The sequence below is a fragment of the Felis catus genome, chromosome D4 (genome assembly GCF_018350175.1).
Source record: "Felis catus isolate Fca126 chromosome D4, F.catus_Fca126_mat1.0, whole genome shotgun sequence".
Classification (NCBI taxonomy): domain Eukaryota; kingdom Metazoa; phylum Chordata; class Mammalia; order Carnivora; family Felidae; genus Felis; species Felis catus.
In genome coordinates, this window is record NC_058380.1 from 52,655,687 (window position 1) to 52,671,082 (window position 15,396).

The window sequence follows — 15,396 nt, forward strand, 5'->3', positions numbered from 1 at the left end:
TATAGTATCTTCACTTTGTGCTTCTACCCAAGCTGGAAACTCTAAAGCATAGCTGTTATTACAATATTTTGTCATTGCAGTTTTTATTCCAAAGCATAGGAGATTGACAAATATTTCACCCTTTCTCAAGCACTAAGGACACCAGAGCTTTCTTTAGTAGGTAGAGCCTGCTGTTACACTTTATAAATTGTGTAGCATCTGAGAGTCATAAGATAGCTTCTTTCAGGGTAATTTATTAGCTTGAACACATGATAAGCCTTCCATATTCTACAATCCTAAGTAAAATGGATCTAAATTCAACTACTTTAGTGTGATAAAGAAACTCATCTTCTTCTATATCCTCTTAGGGTCATTTTTAATATTACAATTTAATGGGTTTTTCTTTTTTTCACCAGGTCAGTTAACATAGAGTATAATAATAATTTCAGGAATAGAAATTGGTTATTCATCTCTTATGTGTAACACCCAGTGCTCATCCCAACAAGTGCCCTCCCTAATGTCCACTGTCCATTTACCTCATTCCCACACAACACCCTGCCAGCAACCCTCAGTTCATTCTCTGTATTTAAGAGTCTGTTATGGTTTGCCTCCATGTTTTTGTCTTCTTTTTGTTTCCTTTCCCCTATGTTCATATGTTGTGTTTCTTAAATTCCACATGAGTGAAATCATGATTCCTGTCTCTGACTTATTTTTGTTAGCAAAATACACTCTCGTTCTATCCACATTGTTGCAAATGGAGGGCTGTTTCCATACTTTGGCTATTGTCAATAGTGCTGCTATAAACATTGGGGTACATGTATCACTTCAAACCAGCATTCCTGTGTCCTTTGGGTGAATACCTAGTAGTGCAATTGCTAGGTAATATGGTAGTTCTATTTTTAACTTGGTGAGTAATCTCCATATATTTTCTAGAGTGGCTGCCCCAATTTGCATTCCCACCAGGAGTGCAAAAGGGCTCCTCTTTCTCTATATCCTCACCCAAATCTGTTGTTGTCTGAGCTGTTAATTTTACCTATTCTGACAGGTGTGAGGTGATACCTCATCGTGGTTTTGATTTGTATTTCCCTGATGATGAGTGATGTTGAGCATCTTTTCATGTGTCTGTTAGCCATCTGGATGTTTTCTTTAGAAAAGAGTCTATTCAGGTCTTCTGCCCATTTCTTCACTGGATTACTTGTTCTTTGGATGTTGAGTTTGATAAATTCTTTATAGATTTTGGACACTAACCCTTTACCTGACATGTCATTTGCAAGTATCTTCTCACATTCCATCAATTGTCCTTTAGTTGTGTTGAAACTTAGCTGTGCAGAAGCTTTTTATTTTAATGAGGTCCCAATAGTTCATGTTTGCTTTTGCTTCCCTTGCCTCTGGAGACATGTCAAATAAGAAGGTGCTGTGGCCAAAGTCAAAGAGGTTTTTGCCTGTTTTCTCCTCTAGGATTTTGATGGCTTCCTGTCTTACATTTAGGTCTTTCATCCATATTGAGTTTATTTTTGTGTATGGTGTAAGAAAGTAGTCCAGGTTCATTCTTGTGCGTGTCGCTGTCCAGTTTTCCCAACACTGTTTGTTGAAGAGGTTTTCCGTTGTATATTTTTTCCTGCTTTGTCAAAGGTTAGTTGGCCATATGTTTGTGGGTCCATTTCTGGGTTCTCTATTCTGTTATATTGATCTGAGTGTCTTTTTTTTTTTTTTTTTTTTTTTTTTTTTTGTGCAAGTACCAGACTGTCTTGATGATTACAGCTTTGTAATGTATCTTGAAGTCTGGGACTGTGATGCCTCCAGCTTCAATTTTCTTTTGCAAGATTGCTTTGGCTATTCGGAGTCTTTTCTAGTTCCATACAAATTTTAGGATTTTGTTCTAGCTCTGTGAAGAATGTTGGTGTTATTTTGATAGGGATTGAAATGTATATGTAGATTTCTTCGGGTAGTATTCACATTTTAACAATATTTGTTCTTCCTATCCCGGAGCATGGATTATTTTCCTTTTTTGTGTGTGTCTTCATAAGCTTTCTATAATTTTCAGTATATAGATTTTTCACCATTTTGGTTAGATTTATTCCTAGGTATTTTACGGTTTTTGGTGTAATTATAAATGGGATCCATTCCTTGATTTCTCTTTCTGTTGCTTCGTTACTGGTGTATAGGAATGCAACCAACTTGTGTGCATTTATTTTATATCTTGCAATTGTGCTGAAGTCATGGATCAGTTCTAGCAGTTTTTTGGTGGAATCTCTTGGGTTTTCTATATAGAGTATCATCATGTTGCCTGTGTAGAGTGAAAGTTGGACTTCGTCCCAGCCAATTTGGATACCTTTTTTGTCTTTGTGTTGTCTGATTGCTGAGGCTGACTTCCAATACTATGTTCATTAACAGTGTCAAGAGTGAACATCCCTGTTGTGTTCCTGACCTTCGGGGAATGCTCTCAGTTTTTCCCCATGGAGGGTAATATTAGCAGTGGGTGTTTCATATATGGCTTTTATGATCTTGAGGCATGATCCTTCTATTCCTACTTTATTGAGGGTTTTTGTCAAGAAAGGATGCTGTATTCTGTCAAATGCTTTCTCTGCATTTACTGAGAGGATCATGTGGTTCTTGTCCTTTCTTTTATTGATGTGATGAATCAGATTGATTGTTTTGTGGATATTGAACCAGCCCTGCATCCCAGGTATAAACCTACTTGATCGTGGTGAGTAATTCTTTTGATGTATTGTTGGATCTGGTTGGCTAGTATTTTGCTGAGAATTTTTTCATCCATGATCATCAAGGAAATGGGTCTGTAATTTTCCTTTTTAATGGAGTCTTTGATTTTGGAATCAAGGTAATGCTGGCCTTGCAGAATGAGTTTAGAAGTTTTCCTTACATTTCTATATTTTGGAACAACTTCAAAAGAATAAGTCTTAACTCTTCTTTAAATGTTTGGTAGAATTCTCCTGGAAAGCCATTGGCCCTGGGCTCTTATTTGTTGGGAGATTCCTGATTACTGATTCAATTTCTTTACTGGTTATGGGTCTCTTCAAATATTCTATTTCTTCCTGTTTCAGTGTTGGTAGTTTATAGGTTTCCAGGAATTTGTCCATTTCTTCCAGGTTGCCCAATTTGTTGACATATATTGCTCAGATTATTCTTGTTTGTATTTATGCAATGTTGGTTGTGATCTCTCCCCTTTATTTTGTGATTTTATTGATTTTCATCCTTTCCTTTCTCTTTTGACCAATCTGGCTAGGGGTTTATCAATTTTGTTAAATCTTTCAAAGAAACAGGTCCTGGTTTGATCCATTTTACCATTTTTGTTTGTTTTGTTTTCTGATGTTGGTATCATTGGTTTCTGTTCTTATCTTTATTATTTCCCTTCTGCTGGTGTTGGGCTTTACTTGCTGTTCTTTTTCCAGCTCTTACAGTGTGAGGTTATGTTGTATATGTAAGACCTTTTTTCCTTCTTTAGGAACACCTGGAATGCTATATACCTCCCTCTTATGACCACCCTTGCTGTATCCCAGAGGTTTAAGACTGTCATGTTTTCATTTTCATTGGCTTTTTAATTTCCTTTGTAATTTCTTGGTTTACCCATTCATTCTTTAGTAGGATTTTCTTTAATCTCTAAGTATACATGGTCTTTCCAGATTTTTTCTTACGGTTGATTTCGAGTTTCATAGCATTATGGTCTCAAACTATGCAAGGTACGATCTCAATCTTTTTGTACTCCTTGAGGGCTCATTTGTGACCCAATATGTAATCTCTTCTGGGAAATGTTCCCTGTGCATTTGAGAAGAATGTGTATTCTGCTTCTTTATGATGAAATGTTCTGAATATATGTCTTAAATCTATCCAGTACAGTGTGTCATTCAAAGCCATTATTTCCTTGTTGATTTTCTGCTTGGATAATATGTCTATTGATGTAAGTGGGTTGTTGAGGTCCACTACTATTATGGTATTATCAATGAGTTTATGTTTGTGATTAATTGATTTATATGTTTGGGCTATTTCACATTGGGGGCATAAATGTTTATAATTGTTAAATATTCTTGGTAGGTAGACCCCTTAATTATGATATAATGCCCTTCTTCATCCCGTTACAGTCTTTGTTTTAAAATCTAGTTTGTCTGATATAAGTATGGCTACTCCAGCTTTCTTTTGGTGACCCTTAGCATGATAGATGGTGCTTCATCCCCTTACTTTCAATCTGCTGGTGCCTTTAGGTCTAAAATGAGTCTCTTATAAGTAGCATATAGATAGGTCTTGTTTTCTTATCCATTCTGATACTTTATGTCTTTTGACTGGAGCGTTTAGTCCATTTACATTTTTATTTTTATTTATTTTTAGTTTTTTAAATGTTTATTTTTGAAGGAGAAAGAGACAGAGTGTGAGTAGGGGAGGGACAGAGAGAAAGGGAGACACAGAATCTGAAGCAGGCTCCAGGCTCTGAGCTGTCAGCACAGAGCACGACACTGAGCTCGAACTCACAAACCGTGAGATAATGACCTGAGCCGAAGTCGGACACTCAACCGACTGAGCCACCCAAGTGCCCCTAGTCCATTTAAATTTTGAGTGAGCAATAAAAGATATTAATTTAATGCCATTTCAGTGTCTCTACAGTTGGTATTATTGGTGATGTTCTCTGGTCCTTTCTCGTCTTTGTTGCTTTTGGTCTTTTTTGTTTTGTTTTGTCTTTTCCTCAAAGAGTCCCCATAGTCGCCATTAAAATTTCTTGCAGAGCTGGTTTAGTGGTCACAAACTCCTTTACTTTTTGTTTTGGAAACTCTTTATGCCTCCTTCTACTTTGAATGAAGGCTTGCTGGATAAAGAATTCTTGGCTGTATATTTTCTGATTCAGCACACTGAATATATCTTGCCACTCATTTTTGGCCTGCCAAGTTTTTGTGGATAGGTCTGCTGTGAACCTGACCTGTCTTCCCTTATAGGTTAAGGACTTTTTTCCCTTGATGCTTTCATGTATCTTTCCTAGCCTGTGTATTTTGTGAATTTGACTTGATATGAGTTGGTGATGCCCAGTGTTTGTTGTATTTAATGGGAGTTCACTGTGCTTCCTGGATTTTGATGTCTGTGTCCTTCCCCAGATTAGCAAAGTTTTCTGCCATAATCTGCTCACATAAACCTTCTGCCCCTTTATCCCTTTCTTTATCTTCTGAGATTCCTATGATTTAGATGTTATTCCTTTTTAATAAGTCACTGACTTCTCTAAGTCTTGTATAGTGATCATTTGCCTTGGTCTCCCTCTTTTTCTGTTTCATTATTCTCCATAATTTTATCTTCTTAATAGCTGATTCACTACTCTGTTTTGTCCATCCTTGCCATTGGGCATCTGTTAGAGACTGCATCTCAATTATAGCATTTTAAATTTCATTTGACTAGATTTTACTTCTTTTATGTCCACAGAAAGGGATTCTATGCTTTTTTTCAAGTCCAGTTAGTATTCTTATTATCGTGGTTCTAAATTCTAGTTCAGACACCTTCCTTATATCTGTATTGCTTAACTTACTGGGGTAGATCAGTGTCCATGAACACATGGTATGCATGGGAGAGGTAGATGCAGCGTCACCTGGCTTCCTAGTCTCTGGTGCAGGAACATCATGCTCTCCCTGACCCAAAGTCAAGCACCCCTACTTTGCGTCAGGCCTCCTTCTACTCACTGCCTCTACCCTGTCCATGTCCAAGCTGTCCGCTTGCCAAGCGGTACCTCCATCCATATTTTTATTTCAGATGGGGTTTTGTTTCAAAATCCCACACTTCAGAGAGCCCTGTGGCTTGGGCCCATGCCAATTTGCTAGGGGGGGGGGGGTCTCACTGAGCAACGGCTAGGTACCAGCTTGCCACAGAAAACATTTTTGCAATCACACAGGGGCAGAGGTTTAGAGATTATTGCAAATCACAACACAGCCAATGTCAAGTTTCACCACACTCTGGTATCTTTGTCCCCACACCATCAAATGTGGCTTTTTTCTGGGGTCTGCTGGAACCTTTGCCTATGGGGAGGCCATGTGGCCTCTATCAAATGCACTCCAGGCAGGGAAACTGCTTCTCCACATGTGGCACACAGTACCCTTCGGTCCTTGCTGCCTGCTCCTGGGGATTAGCCCTACTTCCTCAGTAGAGCACCGCCAGGCACTGAGCTCCAAAACTTCAGACTCTGTGCTCCAATGTTTATGGAATCCTGGTAGTATTAAAGCACTTTTTCTTTCTCCCCATCAATGGTTTTGGGAACAGATTTCTTGTTCAGTCCCTTGTGAGTGTTTTCACTCTTTGTCTTTCTCTCCAGCTACTTTTGGAGGAGTGCTTTTCTTGCACAATCATGATGTACCACACTCTCCCCATTTCTCTCTCTCCACGAAAATGGCTCCCTACTCTCCAGGGTTCTTCTCTCCCCTAGTTCACCTCTCTGCACTGCCTATCTGCCAAGTTCTTTCATTCAAGTTATGCAGATTGTTCTGTTAATCCTCAGATCAATTTCCTAGGGGTTCAAAATGGTTTAGTGCTGATCTGTGTTTCACAGACAACACAAGCTCAGGGTCTCCATGCTGCTCTGCCATTTTAACTTTCTTCTAATGTGTATTTCTTATGTACTTTCTATATGCCAGACATTGTGCTAGGCACATAAACAAATATAAGTAGAAAAATCTGGTTCCTCCGGATGGTATTATGCTAAGTGAGATTAGTCAGTCAGGAAAAGACAAAAATCCTATGACTTCACTCAGGTGAGGAGTTTAAGATACAAAGCAGATGAATATAAGGGAAGGGAAGCAAAAATCATGTAAAAACAGGGAGAGGGATGAAACATAAGAGACTCATAAATATGGAGAACAAACAGAGGGTTACTAGAGGGATTGTGGGAGGGGGAATGGGCTAAATGGATAAGGGGCATTAAGAAATCTACTCCTGAAATCATTGTTGCCCTATATGCTAACTTGGATGTAAATTAAAAAAAAATAAATTTAAAAATTATTAATATAAAAATAAAATTAGAAAAAAAAGAAAAATCTTATTCCTAATCTCAAAAAATGTGAAACAACCCCGGAAGAAAAACTTTGCACAAGTATTTATACTAAAGTATTGTTAGAAGAAAAGAAGACATTGTGCTCTTTTGTTGGTTACTCTTCAGTCTTATGCCAATCCTGGATCTCAAATTCACTATAGGTAAATAATTACCATACTGAATCAGTATGGTCGTTAAGACAACCCAGTGATAATCCACATGATCTCTCATGAAATTTCTTTGAGGAAAAAAAAATAGAAAAAAAAGAAAAAAAACCACAGCAACACTAAATTTTAGCTTAGTAATGTATCTTTTGATGGTTCCTGATCTTTGCTGAAAATCAAATTTATGGCTACCGAGGCATATATAGTCAGTTTATTCTAAAAGGTTCATCAATAATCTGTCAATCTTCAAAAGAAATGTAGAATCTACACTCTCTTTTTCCTCATTGTGTTCCTTAGATCGGTTTCCTGGATAAACTGATGGAGGAAACTTCAGGCTCCATTTTTTTTTTTTTTTTGTATAGTCACATGTTAATTTTTAGGAATATATATTTCTGGAATCTTGTTATTAGTAAGGCAAGTACTAGTGATGGAAAGATATAAATGAGATAGATATAATATATAAATATTAGCTCCAGAATATTTAATCCTTCTTTATTTTTTATTTTTAATTTTTTTATCTTCATAATATCTCCAACTTTTTATGTTTTTCCTGTTTCCTCATGACAAAACTAAGGCTATATTGCTTTGGTTAAGATATAGTAAATAAATAAAATAAAATAACACAGTAAGTTAATAAAATTTCTTGCATAAAAAGTTACTCTAGTAATAAATGACAAACATGGGATTAAAAACAGAGTTCTTTTTCATGTAAAAATCTTGGCATACTAAGTGGCAGTGACAGCTTTCTAGTGACACCAAGGTTTATGCTTTGAAATTTGAAAATTTTAAGATTCAGCCAATCGAACCTTTCTGGTGATGTTTTATAATAATTTCAACTATATGTTTGCTTTGAGACTTGAACTTAACTACTAGTTATAATTTTATATCAGCTACTTTATGCTCTTAACACAAAGGTAAGTAAAGGAGTGCCACTTGGGGCAGAGTGACCTGTACAAGGACAGAATTCATTCGATGTATTTGCAACTAACATAAAAACCAATTTATTAAAAGAGGAATAATTTGTAAGGAAAAATTTTCCTGTTTGTTTTTGAAGATAAAGTGATTTTGGAAACTATTAATTTTAAGACTCTTCCAGACAGGATTTTCAGAGTGGTAAATAATTTGGGACACAATATTCTTATACATTTTAAATCTATATAATTTACTATTTCATTAATTTTTCAGTGTAAAGTTGAGAAGTCATTTTTACCAAGTCTTCCTAATTGGTACATGCATTCATGCAGATCATTCCAAACTGAATGTCTACGAATTAGGAAAAAACCTGCTGACATATTCTAGTATTTCTATGTAATTTACTTTATGATACTTAATGATATTCCAACAACTTCACTGTTCTGTAACACACTGTTTTTGTCTCACTGGCCAAACAATGTCCTAGCATATCATCCTGAAAATTTGGATTCCCATGTCATAATTCATATGACTCATTCACTTAAATACTTATTGCACTTTATATATAATGTGCTGGGGAGGGGTCTACAGGTGCATTTATGTCCCTTGTTTGAAAGCCATTTTCTACAAATTGAGGGAAAATGATTTTCTTTCCTTAATGCTATCTTCCTGGTTTCCATATACTCCATCTCCTAGACTATAGCAACTTTAAAAGAGTGAAGAGAAAATCTAGTAAATAAAAGCATGAATGAACATTTCCTTCCTAGAGTTAAAACCTAGGAACTGTAGGATTAAACCATAGAAGTCATCAACTCCTTAATGCACTAGATTCACCTTCATGCACTGGAAGGGCTACTTGTGATCACAGAAAGGTCCAACTCTCCCAAGGCCTTCTAACCTTATCTGTCAGTGGGTAACTCTCTCAGTTTGTAGGATCTTTTTATATTGACAACAGTTGTAGAATGCCTGAACATATAGAGATAGAGCTCCACACAGATTTGGAAGTTAAAATGTAGTAACAACAACAACAAAAAAAGTGCCACTGCTCCAGCAGGAATTAGAAGTGGACATTTGGGGAAACAGAAAGTGATAGATTAGGCTCATCTGAAATCACCTATGGCTGTAAAAGATGCTGCTCTAATAACCAGGATGTTAGCCCCAGTGTTCTGGAGATGTTCCAGTTCTATAATTACTTCTGCCTACCTACTTTCCTCCTTGAAGTTTCAATGGAATTATTTTCCTTGCCTTTTGTGGAAAGGAAAGAAAGAAGCTAATAAGGTTATATCCAGTTAAAACAACACTAATATATAGTTACTGAAATTTTAAGTAAGAATAAAATAACTATACATTTCCTTGTTAAAAGATTTAATTATGTGCTCCAGATATGTCTTTGCTCATATAAAGGTAATTAGAAACTGACATATTCCAAATATAAAGTACTCATGGGAATTTAAAAATTTCATAAATGTTCTGTTTACAATGTAATTTTGAGAAATACACTTAACAGACAACACAGTTTTAACTTTTTCCTCACATAACAAGCCCATATTCCATATAATTTTAAAATGGCTAACTTTTTAAAAAAATTTTTATCTATTTTTGAGAGACAGAAAGCATAAGCGGGGTAGGGGCAGAGAAAGAGGGAGACAGAGAATCTGAAGCAGGTTCTGTGCTGTCAGTGTAAAGCTTGATGTAGCCTCGAACCCATGAACCATGAGATCATGACCTGAGATGAAGTTGGACATTCAACCCGCTCAGCCATCGAGGCACCACCCCAAAATGTTTAAATATTAACTCATGACTCTGAAGTCTCTAGATTGACACGTCCTTTAAAGTTGTTTACCAGTGCCTTAAAAAAAATATGATTAATGCTAGTGACAAAGTTGTTTTAGTCTAAAGGTGAATTAACAGATTTTCAATATTGTGGCAACATGGACAATTCATTTTATTACTCAGTATGAAAAGAAACTCAGATTTGAAAGAGAGCTTTGATATTGCCCTAGCCTATTCTTCTGAGGAATTGAGAACTTTAATACTTGAATTATAAAAACAGTAGAAAAAAGGAAACTTGTTCAGGAATGTACATTTTTTTACATTTTGAGTTATTATCAATTTACTAAGTGGAAACTCACTTTAGTTTACAATTAAAGTTATATTTATATTATTTTTATTAGCCTCCTACTATGACATTAATAAAGCCAAACAAGATTTATACCACAACAAAATTTTGCAACAATTTTTCCTGTGTTAACATAAATGTGACCATCTAGAAATCAATGTGTTATTCTGCTAACATCTTATTCTTACAATGCTTGCTATTCTGAAAAACGTATTTCTTGCTACTAACCTTCTCCACAGTGTGACAAATGCAGTTTACAAATTATCAATTAGAGCATAATTTGGGAAGCATTGAAACAGTACTGACTGAAGATCATTTGAAGGAATTTAGGAAGAAAAGTCGTAGCTACAGCAGAGTGGCTTTGAACCTCTATCACTACTGGGTTAGTAAAGTCTTTTCTCTGGTACATTGTTTGGCTGCATCCTAGGGTGAAAATTTTGTTCCTAATACTGAAGACTCAAAAGCATTATTTCTTTCTTATTCTCTTGCATATATACTTGAAATAGGGAGTAAACTATTTCATGGATAGCGTTATTCTCACCCTTACAATGTCTATTCTTCCATTTGCTCCGGCATACCTGAATTATTTCTGTGTCTTCAGTTCATCTATTTGTTAACATGTTGATAATCCTACATATCTGCTGCCTTCAGCTGTCCAAAAGATACTATAAAGTTTAATATTTGGGGTGTTAATATGTACCTTAATAACTAAAGCTGTCATTTTCTGATATGGGAATTAAAACCCTTACTAAAACAATTTGGCCATATTCAGAGTCAGAGTATAGCTCTGTCAAAGCATATTGAACAAATCTCTCTGAATTTAAAAGTAAAATAAATTTCGTCAAAATAGTCATGTGGGAGATGAAGAAATATCTACATTATAGCAGAAGATCAAAACACATTAGATTTCCATTATATGTTAATAGTACAGATATATTTATACTACATAAAGTAGAATGCACAGGTAGTAATAGGTTGTTCATTTATTTATTCAAGAATGCAGCCTATTTTACTCAGTGAAGTTAGAAGATACAAATGAGTATAATGTAATATACTGGTCACAGTCCATGTGTTATGCATCTGGACTGTGCCTACTACAGATATTTGTGTTTTAATCTTGTGCAAACCACTTCTCTGATGCTCAGGAGAGAGATGAACTAGATTATTCTCCCAATATCTGAGACATTACAACAACCTACAAGAAATCTTAATTTATTTAAAATACATAAACACTTTAGACACAAGGGGCCACTTTTATGCATTTATTGTGTCTTTTTATCAACTTCAGGTAACTGGAAATACTTTATGCTTTGTTTTGGAGTTATTTAAAATATGTGTTCCCCTGTGCTCACTTTTTATTTTTTTTTACTTTGCATGTACCTGTTGTATAGGATGTACGTTATGTATAGCATATGTTTGTGCATTAAATTAAAAATAATTATATAGTTTTCCTTAAATTTATATGGACATGCAGAGGACCTAGAGTGGTGAAAAATTTTTATAAAAGATGAGCAAAGTAGAAGGAGTAACACTGCCTGATTTCAAGACTTATTTTAATTGTACAGTAATTTTTAAAAATGGTACATTTATTAAGGTTGAATGGAACTGACATACAGACGAATAAATAGGTCAATAGAAAAAAATATACATTCTAGAATCATTCTCACACATAAAAAAACCAGTTATTTTTCACAAAAAAAAAGTGTAAAAACACTTCAATGGCTGGAATGATTGATATTCATGCACCAAAAAAAAAAAAAAATTCTACCTTAGATCTTTATTTCACCCCATGTACAAAAATTAACTTAAAATAAGTAATGGATCACAACTAAAAACTACAACTATAAGCTGGAAGGAAGATGGTGGCATAGGAGGATGCTGGGCTCACCACGTCCAGCTGACCACTTAGATTCCACCCACATCTGCCTAAAAAACCCAGAAAACCACCAGAAGATGAGCATAATGGAATCTCCAGAGCCAAACGTAGACTAGAGGCCCATGGAAGAGGGTGGGAAGGGCAGAGAGGCGGTGCGTGCTACACAGACTGGCAGGAGGGAGCTGGGGCAATGGAGGGGCAGCCAGCCCACCCGGCAAGGCAGAGCCCCTGAGTCTGGCTTGCAAAAGCAGAGGGGTGAGAGGGAGTGTGTTCTGACAGCCAGCGGGACTTAACATCTGGAAGGTTGTAAGTCAACAGCCCTGCTCAGAGAGCGGGAGGGAGAGTTGTTGAGCCCTGGAGGACAGAGCTCAGCCTGGTGGGAACAAAGGCACTAGGAAGCACCATCTCTCTCGCCCATCCCCCAGCCAAAATCCCAAAGTGAACCGGTTTCCGTCACAGAACTTGCTTGCACCGGACAAACACCCAACATTGTGTTTCCATGGATCCATTCCTCTGACGGGTCTGCCTCCCTCCCAGTGCCACAGGGCCCCTTCCAAAGGAGACCACCGAAGGCAAAGCAGGCTGAGTCTGCCCCTCCCGCCCCCATGCACCTTGCGGATCCCCCCAGCTAATACGCCAGATCCCATCAAAGCAGCACCACAAGCTTGTCAGTGTGCATACAGCCCAGACAGGGGCCACACGACTCCACAGTGAGTTCTTCCCCTGGGAGAGGGGAAGATAAGGTACACACCAGTCTGACTGTGGCCCCAGTGGTGGGCTGGGGGCAGACATCAGGTCTGACTGCGGCCCTGCCCAACAACACAAGTTACTCCAGACAGCAAAGAGGAAGAGGCCTGCAGTTCCACACCACTCCAGGGACTCTCCAAAATGACGAAATGGACAAATTCTACACAAAAGAAACTCCAGGGAGTAGCGACAGCTAACGAACTGATCAAAAACAATTTAAGCAACATAACAGAAAATGAATTTAAAATAATAGTCATAAAATTAGTCACTTGGCTTGAAAAAAGTATAGAGGACAGCAGAGAATCTATTACTAGAGAGATCAAGGGACTAAGAAACAGTCAGGAGGAGCTAAAAAAAAATGCTATAAATGAGCTGCAAAATAAAACGGAGGCGACCATAGCTCGGATTGAAGAAGCAGAGGAGAGAATAGGTGAATTAGAAGATAAAAAATATGGAAAAGAGGAAGCTGAGAAAAAGAGAGATTAAAAAAAGAAGAGTATGAGGGGAGAACTAGAGAACTGACACAATTAAACGTAATAACATACGTATAATTGGAATTCCAGAGGAGGAAGACAGAGGGAAAGGTGCTGAAGGTGTACTTGAAGAAATCATAGCTGAGAACTTCCCTGATCTGGGGAAGGAAAAAGTAATCGAAATCCAAGAGGCACAGAGAACTACCTTCAGATGTAACTTGAATCGATCTTCTATATGACATCTCATAGTCAAACTGGCAAAATACAAGGATAAAGAGACAATTCTGAAAGCAGCTAGGGATAAATGTGCTCTAACATATAAAGGGAGACCGATAAGACTCGTGACTGATCTCTCTACCGAAACCTGGCAGGCCAGAAAGGAAGGGCAGGAATCCTTCAATGTGATGAACAGAAAAAAATATGCAGCTGAGAATCCTTTATCCAGCAAGTCTGTCATTTAGAATAGAAGGAGAGATAAAGGCCTTCCCAAACAAAAACTGAAGGAATCCGTCACCTCTAAATCAGCCCTACAAGAGATCCTAAGGGGGATCCTGTGAGGCAAAGTACCAGAGACATCACTACAAGCATGAAACCTATGGACATCACAATGACTCTAAACCCATATCTTTCTATAATAACACTGAATGTAAATGGACTAAATGCGCCAACCAAAAGACATAGGGTATCAGAATGGATAAAAAAACAAGACCCATCTATTTGCTGTCTACAAGAGACTCATTTTAGACCTGAGGACACCTTCAGATTGAGAGTGATGGGATGGAGAACTATTTATCACACGAATGGAAGTCAAAAGAAAGCTGGAGTAGCCATACTTATATCAGACAAACTAGACTTTAAATTAAAGTCTGTAACAAGAGATGAAGAAGGCATTATATAATAATCACAGGGTCTATCCATCAGGAAGAGCTAACAATTATAAATGTCTATGCACCAAATACAGGAGCCCCAAAATATATAAAACAATTACTCACAAACATAAGCAACCTTATTGATATGAATGTGGTAACTGCAGGGGACTTTAACACTCCACTTACAACAATGGATAGATCATCTATACACAGGATCAATAATGAAACAAGAGCCCTGAATGAGACATTGGATCAGATGGACTTGACAGATATATTTAGAACTCTGCACCCCAAAGCAACAGAATATACTTTCTTCTCGAGTGCACATGGAACATTCTCCAAGATAGATCACATACTGGGTCACAAAACAGCCCTTTGTAAGTCTACAAGAATTGAAATCATACCATGCATACTTTCAGACCACAATGCTATGAAGCTTGAAATCAATCACAGGAAAAGGTCTGGAAAACCTCCAAAAGCATGGAGGTTAAAGAACACCCTACTAAAGAATGAATGGGTCAACCAGGCAATTAGAGAAGAAATTAAGAAATATATGGAAACAAATGAAAATGAAAATACAACAATCCAAACGCTTTGGGATGCAGTGAAGGCAGTCCTGAGAGGAAAATACATTGCAATCCAGGCCTATCTCAAGAAACAAGAAAAATCCCAAATACAAAATCTAAAAGCACACCTAAAGGAAATAGAAACAGAACAGCAAAGACAACCCAAACCCATCAGAAGAAGAGAAATACTAAAGATCAGAGCAGAAATAAACAATATAGAATCTAAAAAAAAAACACTGTAGAGCAGATCAATGAAGCCCAGAGTTGGTTTTTTGAAAAAGTAAACAAAATTAATAAACCTCTAGCCAGGCTTCTCAAAAAGAAAAGGGAGATGACCCAAATAGATAAAATCATGAATGAAAATGGAATTATTGCAAACAATCCCTCAGAGATACAAACAATTATCAGGGAATACTATGAAAAATTATATGCCAACAAACTGGACAACCTGGAAGAAATGGACAAGTTCCTAAACACCCACACACTTCCAAAATTCAAACAGGAGGGAATAGAAAGCTTGAACAGACCCATAACCAGCGAAGAAATGGCATCAGTTGTCAAAAATCTCCCAACAAATAAGAGTCCAGGATCAGATGTCTTCCTGGGGAATTCAACCAGCTATTTAAAGCAGAGATAATACCTATCCTTCTCAAGCTATTCCAAAAAATAGAAAAGGAAAGAA

General features: G+C 37.0%; 1 long non-coding RNA gene across 1 annotated transcript in view; it reads right to left on the reverse strand.

Moving 5' to 3' along the window:
* The window catches only part of LOC123381588, a 155,532-nt gene that overhangs the window by 33,577 nt on the left and 106,559 nt on the right, over nt 1-15,396 (reverse strand). The window lies entirely within an intron of this gene.